General features: G+C 41.5%; 2 long non-coding RNA genes across 2 annotated transcripts; one reads left to right on the plus strand and one right to left on the minus strand.

Annotated features, from left to right (window-relative positions):
* Positions 1-105: 105 nt before the first annotated feature.
* On the minus strand, positions 106-9,679 carry LOC121698016. Its single transcript, XR_006026672.1, has 3 exons — positions 9,612-9,679; positions 9,216-9,392; positions 106-1,477 (listed from the first exon to the last, which is right to left on the minus strand). It is a non-coding gene; the product is annotated as an uncharacterized LOC121698016 (long non-coding RNA).
* On the plus strand, positions 3,121-7,210 carry LOC121698017. The gene is made up of 3 exons (XR_006026673.1): positions 3,121-3,199; positions 6,493-6,554; positions 7,079-7,210. It is a non-coding gene; the product is annotated as an uncharacterized LOC121698017 (long non-coding RNA).
* Positions 9,680-15,294: the final 5,615 nt, after the last annotated feature.

A 15,294-nucleotide genomic window follows, 5' to 3' on the forward strand; every position in this document is an offset into this window, starting at 1 on the left:
GGACTCTGACGCAATGGGATAACACTACGACCAATGTGTACTGTCCTCCAATGTTGCAGCGCTGTCTTCATCAGTTTAGCTGGTTCCCAGGAATGTTGGGGAAAAAGTAACGTGCATCATTGCTCTTTGCCAGAGTGTCTCGCAGAGACAATTCCATTGTGCTCTCTCTCACGAGAACTCTGGATTTCCAGGGTACCTTCCTGGTGCCATGTGAGCTGCATTTCACCTATCGGCAGCCTAGATCTAGAGCCTAGAATTTTCCAGATACAAAAAAAACAAACCATGCTGATGTTATCACTTCTAAGATGAACAGCCATAGGTTATTTTTGAATAATTTTTACTTTTATCTTAGTTTTTATGTATTTTTACTTTTATTTTTTACATTTTTTTTAATTTTAATACTTTATCCTATTATTGTGCTTCTGTGGTGTCTTAATGTGTTTCTTACCTTGCTGTACAGCACTTTGGGAACCTTGTGTTTGTTTAAACTGTGCTATATAAATAAAGTGGATTGGATTGGATTGGAATACAAAGAGAAATACAGACTCTCTGACATTGCTGGTGTTTTCCAGGGGAAAGTGTTTGTGGGTTTGTGTACTTTTTGCAGTTTGTACTGCATACTTTTGTAGGAAAATTACAGAAGAACCACAGGGCCATCCTCAGGAGGAAGTATTCCTCCTGTCTCAGAAATGTTTTTCAGTGTTCAGTTTGGCATTCATGCAGGTCATACAGGTAACAGCAACTCATTGAACATGCTCTCTCATAAGGAAGTGGCTTCAGCATGGAACACAGAATGTGTCCACAAATGGTCAAACAAGGAAGTCACAAACACATGTGATAAAAGGGCAGCAAATGACAAAAGAGGTTCAAAAAGGACTGCTTGTGCCACTAAGGGCTTGTCTTATATGGAGTAAAGGCCATAAGGTCCTGTGTTCTATGGAGTAAAGGCCACATAGAATGATGTCCAAAAGTTGACCAGAAGCAGGATGCATTGAAGGTAAAAAATAAATATTGTGGTTACAAAAAGGTGGGGTGTATAAGAATTGACTGCTCACTCCCTCTCCATTTCAGGACACAGTAGATTAAGTTCATGAATCTCTGACAGGTTTTCCTTTTTCCCTGTTTGAACAGACTACAAACACAGATCAGGAGTACTTTATAGAGTCTTTACATTATAACTGTAAGTAATATTTTAACAGAAGTGATTGGTTTTAGACTGATAAATAAGATGTTTATTGACAGACATTGAGGACCCATTCCTGTCTGTGCCTTAGGCCCCAAATCACTGACTCCCCCATTTACAAGAAGTAGTTTGCACTGTTTGCATTCAACTGCAACTGCGATTGACCTTGAATCCTTGCCCTTGATACCTGTTCAGCAGCTGTGCCATTGAGACCTAGTCCTGTTCAGCAGCTGTATCATGAAACATATCTGGAACAGTGATACCTATAGTCCTGTTCAGCAGCTGTCATAACATCTAACACAACATTACCCATCAGAGTCAGAGGTGTAGAGACCATTCCAACAGAATAATTGAACACAACAACAAAGGATACGGGTGTCGACATGCTGGAGCTACTGCTCATTTTCTGTTCATCCCAGATTTTCTCAACAGCAAAATCAGGTAATTTGTATTTACATAGCGCCTGCTACAGTATTGCTACCCCATTTTCTTACATATGTCAATTATAACACAAGGGCCATTGTCCCCGGAGCAACTTGGGGTTAAGTGCCTTGCTCAAGGGCACCACAGTGGAAGCCAGGAATTGAACCCACAACTTTATTATTATTATTCTGCAATTAATTCTGTAAGTAATTTCAATGGAATTGTATTGGGTCTTTACTCAATCAAAACACAACTGCATGTTTATTGATATTACCTGAAATACACATTTTGAAAAAGAGCTCTTCATAAGCTAAGTTATATCGTTTTCAAGACAGTACAGGCTATCTGGGATAGTATAATGTGATCATGCTTGCATAATTATCTTATGTCAGCCTACCCACGCATGCACAACACAGTAGGCTATGATAGGCCAACAATATTCAATATGAGATGGAGATGATATAAGTTGTCAGTTATATGTTTTATCGTGTTATGGCAAGCATCGATTAAAATGTGCAAAAGCCTACCAACATCTCACAGTTCACTTTACACAAATCGGCGTCTGTAACACGCCAGGCCAACAGATTGCGCTATCCCAGTCAAAGTTCAATTGCATATCCGAGAATAAACTTAGGTAAATTTAAAATGTACAGAAGGCTACGCGTTTAGGCTGATTAAACCAAAGGGAAATATGGCAAAAAATAAATCAAAAAGTGACTCATACATGTGGACCGACGACGAGGTAGAACTACTTTCACTTAGTATATAGAATAAAGTGAGGAAAGTTCAGGAGAGCATGGATTACATTACTCTTGGAGGAAAACACAGTAGGTTGGCGACGCCTGCTTTATATCAACACCAGCAAATTGCCAGTTACACCAAGTCAATAATGAAAACACTGATGCGCTGTTAGATGTTGCACTGCTTGCTGGAATGACGGATGTCACTCTCATTGGTTTAAAGGTGTAAGGCCCGTCTTTTGCCCAAACCTTATGCATTTCTAAAGAATGCCTTTTTGCATTAAATTTACATGTGTGGATGCCTGTGTTTGATCTGTATTGTCTTAGGGGCCATGCACACGACGCCGGTTTTTGTGAAACCGGTGAGGTTTTGTAAACGGTTACGCCTTGCATGTACACGACGCCGGGAGTTTAGGAGACTGAAACCGATAGCTTTTGAAACTGGCTTCCGAAGTGGGAACTTTAGAAACCGCCGGCTAACTTTCGCCGTGTAGACGCCTGTAGGTGCGAAGCCGGCAACTTTATGACGACATAGCCCCACCTCTCAACTCAGCCACGGCACTCGACCTGACATGTTGCTTGTCAAAACAAACCAAACCATTTATTTATCATATTAAAATATTTTTCTTTCCCCTGTCATGATTTATGTGCACAATGTAGCCTATCAGCCTTTAGTGGCTAAGTTAGAAGCACACGTTAGCTTAACTTAGTTAAACCATAGACTGTATATATAGAACATACAGTCTATGCTCCAGTCTCTATACTGCTCTGCCCCGCAGCTAGAAAATGCACGTGTGTGCATGCACGTACGCTGCGCAGTAAAAGGCGATTGGACATGGAAATGTTATGCAAAGTAAGTAGGCTGTAATGTAACTCCCATCTTCCATTCGTATGATGATGCCCATAGCATCACTATGAATTTGAAGATCATGCTAAACGTTTCTTTGTAAAAAAATAATAATAAATAAGTAGGCTTAAAAACATACTATGTATAGTGATATTTATGAGCTATCAAAGCGATAACAGCATCACCACACGTTATCACTAATTAAAGGAGAATTCCGGTGTGATATTAACCTAAAGTGTATTGAAACATGATACCGAGTGTGAACGGATGTCTCATAGCCCATCTCGGCTTGTCCCCTGCACTCCAAAATCTGGCGCTAGTTAGCCGATGTTACCAACAGCTTTTTCAATAGTGGTGCTTCGGCATCAGGCTAGCCATGCAAATAAATCACTGTTTTACACCCATTTACGAGGCTCAATGTATCTCCACACTTCATTGGTAGACTTCCGAGGGCCCTGACATTTAAAACGAGACATTGAGAACTTTGAAAAAGCACTGGTAGTTTACTTACAAGACGATTTATACAGACAGTATCTTCACGAAGTTTAGCGTTTGCAGCCATCTTGAATTTAGTCACGATAAGTCGAGCAACAAGTAAGAATGAACAGGTATGATAAGGGATCAGATTCCAAAAATAATTCAGTGGAAATGCATGGATTCCAGTTTCTTCCAGTAGCAGCAACTGGAATCCATGCATTTCCACTGAATTATTTTTGGAATCTAGGCTCACGCACACATCAGTTTTTTTTTGTTGTTGTTGATTTCAGCATCGAGTATGGATCCTGCAAACGTAGCCCAATTCATTTTACTCACATTATTAATGTGTCCTACTTATGCAATGACATTTAGAGTATCTTAGAGTATTATATTTTACAGTTACTCATTGGAGCTCGGCACAGACATTACATTAGTAGGCTATACTGACAAGTCGCCAGAGGGCCCGTGACCATCGCTGTAGTGAAGAGTAAATTATTGTTGTCATCAGAGGAACAGTTAAATGGTTGTGTAACAAAGCATGAAACATTTCTGCCTTGCAGTCTTAACATACATTGCAGACATCAATGCCTGCTTGATATGACATCAATGTCTGCTTAATTGATATGCATACAAATTTCAAAATATTAATTGTTAAATGATCATATGGAATGCACAACAAACACATCATGGTTGGTGTAATGGGATAAACTGTTGACTGATTCGAGATGTGTCTTCTGAATTTATGGGAGGACGTATCTTGGCCTAATACTGTGAAGAAAGAAAGGACACAATAACAACAGGTAAGCTATCAGTTCAGTCAAATATGAAAAAACAGTTTTAAAGTCCTTAGTTGTAAAGTATTGAGGAGTGTTGGCTGGTGTGGATTGGTGCTGCCAGAATGATGTGTCAATTAAAATACGGGATTCCAGTTTCCAGTTAACTCTTAGGCCTACTTTATTTTCCAGCTAGAAAGTCTCAGGTTAATTGCCAATTTGGTGCAGGTGGAATGCAAGGGGGTGTGTCTCAATTTGGCAGGGGGAAAGTACTGGGATTTCTAACATAGTAGTTACAGCTGCGTATGCCGACAGAGTTGGTATTCATGGGTTTCATCAGGTCCCTTTCCACAGGTGTATAAAATCAAGCATCTTGATTATCAATGCAGACTGCATGGTGCTTGATTAATACACCTGTGGAAAGGGACCTGATGAAACCCCGAATAGCGTCAGCAGTTTTATATAATTTCTGCCTTACAGTTCGGTGGCCTAGGCCTGCAGCCTGAAAATTATACACTCACCATATCTTCTGATCCGCTTATCACCACCAGATGGCACTCGCATTCCATAACTTACTTCTTGCGGTGCGTTTTCAAATCTTCCTATTCGTTAAGCCAGTCGTTCGCAGAGTCTGAGAGAATCGTTTCATTATAGTCTTACATGCAAATGTGATTTCCATTCGTAAAATGTTCTACTAGGCTAGCTTAGGCTACGTTGTTAGACATGAAACATGGTAGGCTACACAATGACAAACATCTGCACCACGCCTATATGTGCAGCCAGATGGCTTTTCGGTCAACGATTCATAACAGCCTAGGTTAGCTACTTATTAACATTATGTTCTTTATGACTTAGGCTACATATGGAAGCACGCATACCTCTCAGTTTAGTTAATTTACAGTTTAATTTACAGTCAAGTTACAGTTTTTCTCAGTCGCTTTGGTGCTTTTCTCACATCACTATTTACATTTGCACAGTTAGGCCTAGTGCATTTCTCAAAACAATTAGTGCAAACTGCAAAACCTAGTGGATAACTTGCAAAAGCATGTCACTTGCTCAAAATGGATAGTCCATTCTTCAAAAGCAAGTAGTAGGCCTATTTGTCAATGAAACTGCCAGTGTCATCAAAATGAGAAGTCTTGACACCATTGTTTATGAACAAGATAGTCAAATGGCTTTGTCATGTTTTCATTACGACAGTTTATGCTCTTAGTGTTTTCCCATGCAAAAAAGGTCAGAACTCGATGACACTACCTGAAAATGCTCAAGACAGCACTATAGTACTTGTACAGCCATTTCAAAACTACAGTAAAGTTACAAATTGCTGTAGTTAGGGGAGTAAGTGAGTAGGCTACAAGACACTGAATATGTACGTTTCACAGTTTTATTATGCTCTTTGCAATTCTACAGCATTGTGACAGAATTTGATAACTAGTTCACCAATTTTGTATGTAATGACTCAAGCAATGAAATGAAGACTAGTTTTATTGGGAACCAGCATCCATACGTATAGTTAATTTTGACTGACATGACAAAGCAACTGATAGATGTTCAAAAGCATTTGTTCAGAGGAAGGAGAAATTGCTACTATAATGTGCACAAATGACTAAATGTTGTGGAGGTTGAACTAATAGCCTAGTTATGAGAATTTCATTCTGATCTGAGAAAAGCACCAAAGCGACTGAGAAAAACTGTAACATACAATAGCCTATAAACGAAGATGTAGGCCTACAAAAGACAGTCACATATCTGAACAATAGGCCTATCAGAGATGAAAAGGTTGCTGACATACACAGTCAGACTTTATGTAGGCCTACAGACTGCACTTTACACTCTAACACTTTTTTTATCACTCAGAGCATAATGAGTAGGCTGATGTTCCACTTTCTTGTGAGAGTTTTTATAGGTAGGCCTACTTTCAAGAAATGGTGTAAAACTCATCTGTTCATCTTGCATATTAAACTTATAAACTAATAATGTAGTGATTATAAACTGTAAAGTGTCTGCCAAATACCATAAACATAAATTGACTGATTATTTTTTTATAAGTGTGCATTATGATGTCATGACCAGGTGTAACCTAGCGTTCATGAGCATCAGAAAAACTAAGGGTAAGCTATCTTTATTAATTGTAAACTTGTTTACTTAATTGAATAACCTCTTACTTTCATGACTTCCATTTTATGATTTCAAATTAGATAACTCATGAGCAGATACTGATTTAGTATAAGTAAGTATTAGTATATATACTCTTTTGATCCCGTGAGGGAAATTTGGTCTCTGCATTTATCCCAATCCGTGAATTAGTAAAACACACTCAGCACACAGTGAACACACAGTGAGGTGAAGAACACACTAATCCCGGCGCAGTGAGCTGCCTGCAACAACAGTGGCGCTCGGGGAGCAGTGAGGGGTTGGGTGCCTTGCTCAAGGGCACTTCAGCCGTGCCTACTGGTCGTGCCTACTTCAAACCAGCAACCCTCCGGTTACAAGTCCGAAGCGCTAACCAGTAGGCCACGGCTGCCCCATTTATATAGTTCCTTGGCCTATACCTTTAATTAAGGCTATGATTTGAGTTTGAACAATATGAATGAATGAAATCACCTCTATATTCATCCCCCCACTCTTTCCACAGATGAGCGTATTTGAGCAGGAGAGCTTAGAGAGATGCCTGTGCTCCAGGTTAGAAAGAGCCCAGGTGGACCTCGCTGACCGCATGCAGCAGCTGGACAAACATTTTCTGTGCATAGAGAGGGAGCTCCATGCAAAAACCGATTGATGGTTCAGGAAAGGGATGACTGATATGCAGTTGACAATGTTCATCACTCCCATCACCACAAATGTTGGTGCCGGGATCCCTTCTGCAAAAATCTACCAAAGCAAAGTAGTGCTCATGAAAGGTAACTGACCAGCTAGTATATTCTGATTTGATTTCTTGGTCTCTTATGTTTCCACACTCTTCCACAGGTAGGCTACACCAGAGCCATAGAAAAATCTACCGCTCTGGCAAAAACTATCTCCAACGAGCTGACATGGTAATGTTTCATGATTCTCGTGAGATTTGTCGGGCAGCCGTTCTTGAAGTTCCATGGCTGGTTTTCTCATAGCGACTCGAGTCGCTATGTCTTGGCTGATATGCTATAGGTGAACGATTCGCCTATTACAAGTTCGTTTACGATTGCATTGGCTTCGTAAAGGTGAAAATCTTGCATACTGTACCTGTAATCTCAATCTCTGTTTTACCAGATTGAACAAGTGAAAATTATGGCTGGTAAATGAAGGAAGTAATTGGTCAACCCCCTTCCAGTTTCTTCCAGTAGCAGCAACTGGAATCCATGCATTTCCACTGAATTATTTTTGGAATCTGATCCCTTATCATACCTGTTCATTACTCGTTGCTCGACTTATCGTGACTAAATTCAAGATGGCTGCAAACGCTAAACTTCGTGAAGATACTGTCTGTATAAATCGTCTTGTAAGTAAACTACCAGTGCTTTTTCAAAGTTCTCAATGTCTCATTTTAAATGTCAGGGCCCTCGGAAGTCTACCAATGAAGTGTGGAGATACATTGAGCCTCGTAAATGGGTGTAAAACAGTGATTTATTTGCATGGCTAGCCCGATGCCGAAGCACCACTATTGAAAAAGATGTTGGTAGCATCGGCTAACTAGCGCCAGATTTTGGAGTGCAGGGGACAAGCCGAGATGGGCTATGAGACATACGTTCACACTCGGTATCATGTTTCGATACACTTTAGGTCAATATCACACCGGAATTCTCCTTTAATTCTCTCTCTCTTCAGTTCTTCTGTCAAACTTGTTTTCTCTTTCTCAATAGCCATGACAAACTCTGTTGGTTGATTCTTTCTCTCTACCTCCACCATTTTTCTCCTCATCTCTTCCTCCGTTAGTCTTCCTTTCTCTGTTTTAATTGCCGTGAGCAACTCTTTCAGTCGTTTCTCATCGCTTTCTGTTTCTATTGCTCTGTCTCTCTCTCTCTCCCTCTCTCTCTTCCTCTCTCTCTCTCTCTCGGCCTCTCCCTCTCTCTCTCCCTCTCTCTCTCTTTGTCTTTCTCAACACTTTTTCTCTTTTTCTCTCTGCATCATGCCCTCTTGGCTGTTGCATTCTCAATAGCTTTGGCTGGCTCTCTTAAATGAACTTCCTGTCTCTCTTTCTCTGCCTGAAGGTTTTTTTGTTTTCAGTTCTTCTTCCTTCAGTCTGTTTTTCTCTTTCTCAGAAGCTGTGGCCAACTCTCTGAGCAGACCTTCTCTCATTTTCTCACCTACCTTCTCTGTCTTCATTTCTTCTTCTGTCAATCTTGTTTTCTCTTTCTCAATAGCCATGATCGACTCTGTTAGTCGACCCTCTTCTTGCTTTCTTTCCATCACCACCATTGTTCTTCTCATCTCTTCCTCTGTTAGTCTTACTTTCTCTTTTTCAATCGCTGCAAATAACTCTTTCAGTCGGTCTTCCTCTCTCTCTGTCTCTCCCACCACCTTTTCTCTTTTGATTTCTTCTTCTGCCAGCATCTCCCTTGATTTCTCAATAACTTTGTTCTTTGTCTGTTGCTGTTGGTATGAGGTATACAAACACAGATGCAAATAAGTTAATACATAGCTTTTTCCAGTGTATAAGATTAATCTATTGATATTGTCATGAAAGATATTTTCACACAATGTCATTGTCCCCATCAAACATTTACATATGTTAAATATAATGACACCCTCAAATCAAGAAACTGATATTAAGATTATGGTAGAACATTAGCCTTTACCTGCAGCATATCAGCCATCCCTTTCCTGAACCATCCATTGGTTTTTGCATGGAGCTCCCTCTCTATGCACAGAAAATGTTTGTCCAGCTGCTGCATGCGGTCAGCAAGGTCCACCTGGGCTCTTTCTAACCTAGAGCACAGGCATCTCTCTAAGCTCTCCTGCTCAAATACGCTCATCTGTGGAAAGAGTTGGGGGATGAATATAGAGGTGATTTCATTCATTCATATTGTTCAAACTCAAATCATAGTCTTAATTAAAGGTATAGGCCAAGGAACTATATAAATCAGTATCTGCTCATGAGTTGTCTAATCTGAAATCATAAAATGGAAGTAATGAAAGTAAGAGGTTACATTTCAATTCAGTAAACAAGTAAACAATTAATAAAGATAGCTTACCCTTAGTTTGCATCAGCATGTCTAACGATGGTCTGAGTTACATTAGAATGTTGAGGTTATAAATGGCCACGGTGACATCAGCAGTCTTACTGTGACATTACACCTGGTCATGACATCATAATGCACACTTATAAAACACAATCAGTGAATTTATGTTTATGGTATTTACAAGGATACAAGGATACAAGGAAGTTTATTGTCACATGCATATAGTTACTGGAAGTAAGAAATGCAGTGAAATTATGTCTGGTGTCAGCCTATTTTTGCATTTATGGGGGGAGGGCTAAAAAGTGCAGTAGAAGAGGGGTTTAGTAGATTAAGTGGCAAGGGCTGCATAAGAAAGGTGGGGGAGGATTGGTATTGGGGGGGGGGGGGCACCAACAAGGAGCACCCAAGAGCAACAGGGGCAAGGAAAAACTCCCTTGGGCAGATCCACGGCTCAAGGGGCTAACCCAACTGCCAGGGGTCTTGGTGTGTGCAGAAAGGCTAGGCAATCAAGGACATGGGTAGATGGAGGAGAAATAAAAAATAATAAATAAAAAGTTCTATGGAGATGTGTGATGAAATAGGAAAATAAATAAAAGGTCTGTAGCATAGGGAGAGGGATGTAAAAGTGCCAAAAGTCTTGTAGGTGTGTGTGTGTAGGGGGGGCTGCATAAGAAAGGTGGGGGAGGATTGGTATTGGGGGGGGGGGGGGGCACCAACAAGGAGCACCCAAGAGCAACAGGGGCAAGGAAAAACTCCCTTACCAAGGAAGAAACCTTGGGCAGATCCACGGCTCAAGGGGCTAACCCAACTGCCAGGGGTCTTGGTGTGTGTGTTGGGGGGAGCTGGGATAGTGTACTGTGTATGTGGGGAGAGGGCAGTGTGCAATATGTGTGTTGGAGAAGCTTCCTCATGAGACAATGTGCTGTGTATTAGGGGGGGGGGGGGGGTGGACAGTGTGCTGTAAGTATGTTGGGGATGTGTGTTGGAGAAGCTTCCTGATGAAATAATGTGCTGTGTATGTAGGGGAGAGAGGGGGGGGCAGTGTACTGCAAGTATGGTGAAGGGACTTACTATTGCAAGCAGAGTACTGTATGTATGATGTATGTGAGTGATGAAGATGTGTGTGTGGGCGGGAGGGGAGTGTAGCAGTGACTGTGTGTGTGTGTGTGTGTAGTGTGCGTGTGGGTAGGTGGGGGCAGTGTGCTGTAAGTATGTAGAGGATGTGTGTTGGAGAAGATCCTGAAGACAATGTGCTGTGTATGTAGGGGGGGGGGGGGGCAGTGTGCAGCAAGTAGTGGAGGCTTACTGTAGCAAGCAGTGTGCTGTATGTATGTGAGGTGATGACATTGATGATGTAAGTGTGTGTGTTTTTTGTGTGTGTGTTGGGGATGGGGGTGGGGTGGGGGGTGGGCAGAAAGGCTAGGTAATCAAGGACATGGGTAGATGGAGGAGAAATCAAAAATAATAAATAAAAAGTTCTATGGAGATGTGCAAAAGTTGGAGAAAGTCAGATGTGTGTGTGTGTGTGTGTGTGTGTGTGTGTGTGTTTTGACGTGTGATGAAATAAGAAAATAAATAAAAGGTCTATAGCATAGGGTGAGGGATGTAAAAGTGCTAAAAGTCTTGTAGGTGTGTGTGTGTGTGTGTGGGGGGGGGGGTCATGAGTGCTGAGGAGTGAATGAGTGCAAAGTCAGTATAGTGTGAGTTCAGAGTTGGGAAATGTTTGAGAGTGCTGAAGAGTGAATGTGTGCAAAGTCAGTATAGTGTATAGTGAGTTCAGAGTTCGGATGGCCTGGGGATAAAAACTTCTCCTGAGTCTCTCAGTTCTGGCTTTGTGACTACATAGGTGTCTTCTTGATTTCAGCGGTAGGAATAATCCATTGTTAGGATGAGAAGAGTCCTTCAGAATCTTTTGGGCTCTTAGGAGTACTCTTCTGGAATAGATATCTTGTAGAGCAGGGAGTTGAGTTCTTATAGTACGTTCAGCTGAGCGCACTACTCTCTGCAGAGTACTACAATCTCTAACTGTGGAGTTCCCATACCAAGTGATGATGCTACCAGTTAGAACACTCTCAACCGCTGAAGTGTAGAAGGCCTTCATGATGGATGTAGAAACTTTGAATTTCCTTAGCTGACGAAGGAAGTAGAGTCGTTGTCTGGACTTCTTCAGAACATATTGAGTGTTAACAGTCCATGTTAGGTCTTCAGTAATGTGGACACCAAGGTATTTAAAACTTGTGACTCTCTCTACAGGTTGCCCGCTGATCATTAGTGGGGTGTAACTGTAGTTCTGCTGCTGCCTTCTGTAATCCACTACCATTTCCTTGGTTTTATTGATATTCAGTGTCAAGCTGTTAGATTGACACCACTGTGCCACCTCATCAACCTGATCCAAGTAGAGCTGTTCATTGTTGTTACTAATCAGGCCCAAGATCACTGTGTCATCTGCAAACTTGATGATGGAGGTATGACTACTGTTGGCTTTGCAGTCATGTGTGTAGATGTTGTACAGCAGTAGACTCAAAACACAGCCTTGGGGAGCACCAGTGCTGATGGTTAATGAGTCAGATGTCAGACCCCCCACTCTAACCACTTGTGAACGGTTGGTGAGGAAGTCAAATATCCACTGACAGGGTGGTGTTCAGTCCTAAGGCCTTCATCTTTGTGACCAAGGTGAGAGGTACTATCGTGTTGAATGCTGAACTAAAGTCAATGAACAGCATCCTCACATTATTCCCATTCCCCTCCTCCAGGTGAGTTAAGGTGGTGTGCATGAGGTTTGAGATGGCATCCTCTGTAGACCTGTTGGCTCTGTAAGCAAATTGGAGGGGGTCGAAGGAGGCAGGGTGGGATGAGCAGATAATGTTTTTCACAAGCTTCTCAAAACACTTCATCACTTTCATTGGACATGAAAGGCCACATGGACTACAAACGAACTACAACGTGACGACAAAAGTGATGATGAGCCCCTAACTGGGCAACTCTGTTAGCAAAATCTAGCCCCAGTTTCACACATTAAAGGGGTGGTTCAGGATTTTGGACATAGGACCTCATTTCCAAGTAAGCAAGTGTGATATTTATCAGTGGAGACCGTTTTCAACACGTTTCATCCAGTCCTTCTAATTGCAGAGTTCGCAGGTGCTAGGCTAGCGCAAGTCAACGGTATGTGCTAGCCTGCCACTAAAGACAGTCTTACCCACTCCAAAGTACACCCGAGGCAAATAAATTATAACGCCAGACTATCGATGTAAATGTCTGTATTGACAGTGTTATTTCTAACGTTATTCTATCCTTGCATTTCAACGATCGCATTACATTTTGAGGGACTAGTTTCTTAGCAGCGGCGGAATTATACTTGCTCCGGTTAGTAGTACTGCGCTGAAAAGTAAACAGTAAAGCGCACTCCAATGGGGATACCTAGTAGTAGCCTTGGTAATATCAGTCCGCCGCTGAGTTGCAAAATGACTACTAACAACTTTAGGGACCAAAGTATAACTATTGCAACGCGATGCAAGGGTAGTTGTATTTCTTACACTATTCTATCAACACAGACATTTACATCGATTGTCTGGAATTTGTCTCAGGTGTTCTTTGGAGTGGGTAAGACTTTAGTGGCAGGCTAGCACATACCGTTGACTTGCGCTAGCCTAGCACCTGCGAACTCTGCAATTAGAAGGACTGGATGAAACGTGCTGAAAACGGTCTCCACTGATAAATATCACACTTGCTTACTTGGAAATAAGGTCTTATGTCCAAAATCCTGAACCACCCCTTTAAGTGACGTGAATGACGCGGAATGATGATGTTTTCACTCAGAGAAAGGTTTTTCCGAAGCCCATGAACGCTAGGTAAGGGCGTCCTGTAGCCTGGCTTCGGATTGGTCAGTCCAGCGCTTGACCTCCTTCGTCACTGGGGGGTCCGTCTGACTTCTCTGTTTGTACATAGGCAGTAGGAAAACAGCGGCATGATCTGATTTTCCGAAAGCTGGTAGAGACTTAGCTTTGTAACTGTTCTTGAACTGTGTGTAGCAGTGATCCAGTGTGTTGTCACCACGTGTAGGGAAGTGAATGCGTTGAATAAATTCAGGCATGGACCGGTTCAGATGTACCGGCCACAATAAGCGCAGCTTCAGGGTGCGTGTGTTGTTGTCTATTTAACACTTCTTGCAATTCTGAAACCGCAGCATCTGTGTTGGCTTGTGGAGGAATGTAGACAGCATTGAATATTACTGAAGTAAACTCACGGGGCAGGTAGAAGGGTTAACAGACGATCGCTAGATGAGGCGAGCAGGAAATTGAGAGAACGGTGACATTTCTAGGATCACACCACTTGCTGTTCGTCATGATGCAAACACCGCCACCTTTAGATTTTCCAGATTCCTCAGTCCTGTCAGAGTGAGCAGCAGAGAAAAACTCCACCGGAGTGATGGCACAGTCATGTCAATGAAACTGCCAGTGTCATCAAAATGAAAAGTCTTGACACCATCGTTTATGAACAAGAAATGGCTTTGTCGTGTTTTCATTACGACAGTTTATGCTCTCAGTGTTTTCATGCAAAAAAAGGTCAAAACTCGGTGACACTACCTGAAAATGCTCAAGACAGCACTATACAGTACTTGTACAGCCATTTGAAAACTAGAGTAAAGTTACAAATTGCTGTAGGGAGTAAGTGAGTACAAGACACTGAATATGTATGTTTCACAGTTTTACTGTATATGCTCTTTGCAATTCTACAGCATTGTGACAGAATTTGATAACTAGTTCACCAATTTTGTATGCAATGACTCAAGCAATGAAATGAAGACTATTAGTTTTATTGGGAATGACTATTCAGCATCCATAAGTATAGTTTATTTTGACTGACATGACAAAGCTACATGTTCAAAAAGCATTTGCAATTTGTTCAGATGAAAATTGCTACTATGATGTGCACACATGACTAAATGTTGTGGAGGTTGAACTAATAGTTATGAGAATGTTCATTCTGATCTGAGAAAAACTGTAATCTCTTCACCTAGACAAGTCCGTTTATGCCACCTGGGAATATTAGGGACCGCCCCTGTGATTACGTTGTTTTTCCCACTGCGAGTGTTCATGCTTTGCCATCGGAACCTGGATGCCACAACAAAGGTTAAAACATACGCTCACTAATCTTACATAAACAACTGTATTTGCTTAAAAATATGGTGTAAGACGCTTGTGAAATAAGGATATGCAGCTTTCAAGTGACAAAAATGGCAAATTTCCATTAAAACTGTTGGACATGAAAGGCATGGACTAACCTAGCGTTCATGGGCATCGGAAAAAACTTTTTCCCAGTGAAAACATCATCATTCTGCATCATACACGTCATGTAGGCCTAATGTGTGAGTCAGAGGTCAGAAACTGGGGCTAGATTTTGCTAACAGAGTTGCCCAGTTAGGGGCTCGTCATCACTTTTGTCATCACTTTGTAGTTTGTTTGTAGGCTAGTCCATGTGGCCTTTCATGTCCAACAGTTTTAATGTGAACTTGGGAATTTGCTGTTTTTGTCACTTGAAAGCTGCACATCTTTCTTTCACAAGCGTCTTACACTATATTTTAAGCAAATAAAGTTGTTTATTTAGGATTAGTGAGCGTATGTTTAAACCTTTGTTGTAGCATCTGTGTTTGTCACACATTCCAACGGCAAAGCACATGAACACTTGCTGTGGGAAA

Source organism: Alosa sapidissima, chromosome 23, assembly GCF_018492685.1.
Source record: "Alosa sapidissima isolate fAloSap1 chromosome 23, fAloSap1.pri, whole genome shotgun sequence".
Classification (NCBI taxonomy): Eukaryota; Metazoa; Chordata; class Actinopteri; order Clupeiformes; family Clupeidae; genus Alosa; species Alosa sapidissima.